The 4,522-nt window shown below is 38.5% G+C and overlaps 1 pseudogene; it reads left to right on the top strand.

Moving 5' to 3' along the window:
- Window positions 1-1,187: 1,187 nt before the first annotated feature.
- LOC147625199 (uncharacterized) lies at window positions 1,188-4,312 on the top strand (annotated as a pseudogene).
- The last annotated feature ends 210 nt before the right edge of the window (window positions 4,313-4,522 follow it).

The raw sequence follows: 4,522 nt of genomic DNA, 5'->3' as shown, positions 1-4,522 counted from the left end.
TTACTCTCAAGGAAACATAGCAGGTTTAATCAATAGTAGTCGAGGGATGAGTTCAAGAACCAATTGCACGTTTGTGGAGTGTGAGAATAGTCATGAACCAGAACATATGAGCAGGGATGTAGAAAGATACATAGTTGTCAATGCTATTAGATCATTACGTGCTGGTGATGAATTGCTGGTCAATTATGGATGGCGTAGACCTCCACGAACATCCTTACTAGATGAGGATTGAGAGCTTCATTGTATACATTTCCTAATGTTATTGGACCTCTTGTACCCTAATTCTATAGTTTAATTTGCACCACGTTCTCTACTGTCTCTATTTTAATTTGATAATCATTTTTTATTGTCTGTAACTATTTTGTATCTATCTTTTCTTTTATATAGAAGCATGCTATTGATATTGCCTTCAAATATGTAGATTCCGGATTGTGACACCGACAATATCACAAATCAACGTTCACATGACGCATCTCACATGTCAATAGAGTGCATGAGGATCCTACGCAGGAGTGATCCTAATGCGTATGCAAGACTAAAAAAACAATATTCTCAGGACTTCAATAATGTGCGGGACTATATCTTTGATGATGACGATGGCATGTCTGATTTTATTGAGGATTGGAATCAAAATAATAGTGCGAGCGATATTCCTAATAACAAACGAGAAGTATCTTCGAGAGAAGAAGCTCTAAAGCATATCTACGCAAGAAGCCAACTGACACGACTTAGTGCAAGCTTACTTATTCTGAATCTTCAAAACCGTTTTGGATGGAGTTATATATCCATTTCAGCACTTTTGAAGTATGTAACAATCTAACATTTTTTTAAATCTAAATATTTTAGGAGTAATCACAATATGTTTTGTTCTTATTGATCATATTTTTAATGGACTTTGCAGGCTACTCTCTTAGAAGTTCTTGCCGACAAGCAATTCCCTTCCTACATCACATGATGAGGTGAAGAAGATGATAAGTAGTCTTGGACTTGACTATTCTTCTATACATGCATGTCTCAACGATTGTATTTTATATAGAGGTTAGTACGAGGACGGTGTGACATGTCCAAAATGTCAAACTCCTCGTTATAAAGAGGAGAAAGGTAAGGTCCCTCGAAAGGTATTGAGACATTTTTCCCTGGCTCTGCGTATAAAACATATGTTCCAAAGTCCCGAATTAGCTAAGCTTATGACATGGGGAGCGGAGCACAAGAGCAAAGATGGAGTAATGCGAATTCCATCAGATTGTCCTGCATTTGAGCATATTGATCTGCGATGGCCAAATTTTGCAAAAGAACCACGCCATTTAAAGATGGGTGTAGCATTGGATGGCGTGAATCCATTTTCAATGAGATCAAGTAAATGGTCTACATGGCCAGTGGTAGTTATTAACTATAATCTACCCCCGTATCTCAGCATTAAGAAAGAGCATTTAATGCTCTCACTCTTAATTTCGAGAAAACGATAAGTTAAAGATCTGAATGTTTATTTGGCCCCTCTCATTGACGATCTTCAAGATTTGTGGAGAGGGATTGATGTCATGGATATGTCCAGAAGCATCGGTCAAAGACAGTTCATTGTTCGTGGAATTTTAGCATGGACTATCCACGACTTTCCAGGATATGGTTTTTGCTCAGGTAAATGGTTTAAATATATATATTCTTTCATTAGTTTGTACGATGTTCATTACGCTAATCATCTTTGTTATGTTTTCCATGCAGGGATATGTACCAAGGGTTATAAAGCTTGTCCAATTTGTGGTGATTGGTTGAGATCGACTTATAGCAAAAACCTCAACAAAAATATATATCTTCGACATAGACAATTTTTATCTTAGGATCATTATCTACGAGACAGAAGACAAGCCATACATTTTAATGGTGGAAAGGTAGAAGAAGGGAGATGTCCAATACCAATGACACCAAAGGATTGGTATCTAAAGTGGACTGTTGGACCCGCTATCGATTTGGAGTCAGAGATCATAAACGGCGATGATGATGACGCTGTAAAGCAGCGAGTGAGAGGAAAACGTACTGTAGCTCAAAGTCCTTCGATATGGTATACTTTGGAATATTGGAAGGATTTGAGGATATGTCATCTTCTTGATCCCATGCACATATTCAAGAACGTTGGTCAAACCTTATGGCAACACCTCGTTGGCTTGAAACACACAACGGGGCTGCAAGAAATGACTTAAAGGATCAAAACTCAAAGCCCAATCTATGGCCACTTTATGATGAAACTCGACATGAGACAACCTACGAGCCCGCCCCATGGGTGCTCAAGACAGAAGAGCTGGAGACTATCAACAAGAAGATTCAGTCGATTCGTACGCCTACAGGATATGGAGCATCTTGTCGAAACATGTTCACTCTAGATGACAAGAGCTTGTCTGGTTTAAAAACACACGATTGGCACAATTTTGTGAAGGTAAATCTATTCAGATCTTTGAAAGTATTTATTTTCTTGTATGTTTGTTGATCGGATTAATCATGTATGTAGCATGTTCTACCCCTTGTTATTGATGGATGTACTACAAGAGGAGTCCGAGATGTGATATATCGCCTTGGATCGCTTGCAAGGTATTTATTGCTCATTAATTTTTAGTATAAAATTTTATTTCATATCTTCTTTATTCAATAACATCTCTAATATCTTCTTTATTCAATAACATCTCTAATATCTTCTTTATTCAATAACATCTCTAATATCTTCTTTCTTTTACTGATAGATGGATTACATCTAAAGAGATTGCCAAAGGGTCAATTCCACAAAAGAAGCGTGAATGTATAGAGCTTCTTTGTTTAATGGAAAAGGAATTTCCAACCTCCTTTTTTGATATCTAGGTTCATCTTCTAATCCATCTAGTAGACGAGATAGAGCTCGCTGGTATTGTCAGCACTCGATGGATGTTTTGGGTCGAGAGGTTTATGGGAGTATTGAAAGGTTATGTACGTCAAAAAGCAAGACCAGAGGGTTCTATGGCGGAGGGATGGATGCTTGAAGAATGCATGTATTACGTTTGTGAATACCTTGAGAAAACCGATTCTGGAGCTCCACGCGTATGGACAAATGAGTCGTCTTCTACCATGGATGACGAGATATTGTCAGGTAAGGGAGTCCCTTTTCGACTTAAGATCCAAGATAAATTGGATATTTCTACTTTCATTGTCTATAATAGCGAATGCATGCAACAATTCGTTGATGAGTACGAGGAGGAACTTGCAAGCAAACGAGTTGGTAGACGTAAAAAGAGGAGATCCAGACGTCAAACCAATGTAAATAACGACGGGGACGTACCTACTTTCATGGATTGGTTATACACCCGTATGCAACGTGCGGTTAGTGATCATGAGCCAATCTCTACGGGACAAAGAGAGTTTATGATCGGGTGTGAAAAACAGGTAACTTGTTTGGTTTTGAAAACTCTGAACTAAACAAATGAATCTAAATTTTTTTTTAATAATTTATGTTTTGGTGTAGGCTCGAATGTATACCAACATGTGGGCTTATGGACAACATCTTCGGATAAAATCTATTAACGACTTACGTCTAACTCAGGATTCTTGCGTTGTTGCCTCTTTTAAGCAATTATCACGTGCAAGTTCAAGAGACACAAATCTTATCGACAGTGAACTTGGTTACGTGGGAACCATAGTCGGCATTTATGAAGTATCATATCGTATCTTCAAGCAGGTAAATGAGATCTCTCTTCATGCAACAATAACATGTAGATTTCTTAAAGCTAAACATAATTCTAAAGTTTTGATTCGTGTATTTTGACAGGTGGTTTTGAAGGTGGATTGGTTCCGTGCCGGGTATAAAGGCAATAATGCCACAATGAAAAGAGAACCGTCCGGATTTTGGTCCGACGACTCCTCGAAGTTATTGCGTGCAACAAAAGAGCCTTACATTCTGCCAACTCATGTTGAACAAGCATTCTTTACAAGAATACAGATGCTCATCCATGGTGGCAAGTTGTGCATGTCCAACCTAGAGGTCGACACTTATTTGATAGCATTGACTCTGAGATTGCGGATCAAGATGATTTGATTACATCCTCGAATCTAGACACATCGACCTCAGAGAGGTATATCCATCGATCATGATGACATTGTAGGTGATGAGAACGACAACGATCCAGACTCTGACACTACAAACACCGAAGAGGAGGAAACAATGGATGTCGAGCCTACGGAGGAAATGAACGTGAAGACAAATTTAACGATCGAGGAGTTCGAAGAAGTCAACAAGGATAATGAAGATGAAATTTTATTGACGGTTTATCTCAGAGATGATGATGAGGACCAGTAGTCTTACGTATCAACTCACGGATAAGCCTATGTTCGGTAAGATTTAATCTCAAAATCATTCATTGTGAAGTCTTGTTTTTTTTTTAATAAACTTACTAACAAGGGTGGGTGGTGGGGAGTCTCGTGGTGATAGCCTCATATGGCTAGTGTCGGGGTTTGATTCCCCTCAGACTCATTTTTCTTACTCTAGTTGTGTACAGGCTTCTATCTC

This window comes from Cibotium barometz, chromosome 24 (genome assembly GCF_041138505.1).
Source record: "Cibotium barometz isolate CiBa-2024 chromosome 24, ASM4113850v1, whole genome shotgun sequence".
Taxonomy (NCBI): domain Eukaryota; kingdom Viridiplantae; phylum Streptophyta; class Polypodiopsida; order Cyatheales; family Cibotiaceae; genus Cibotium; species Cibotium barometz.
This window is presented reverse-complemented; position numbering and strand designations above follow the sequence as displayed.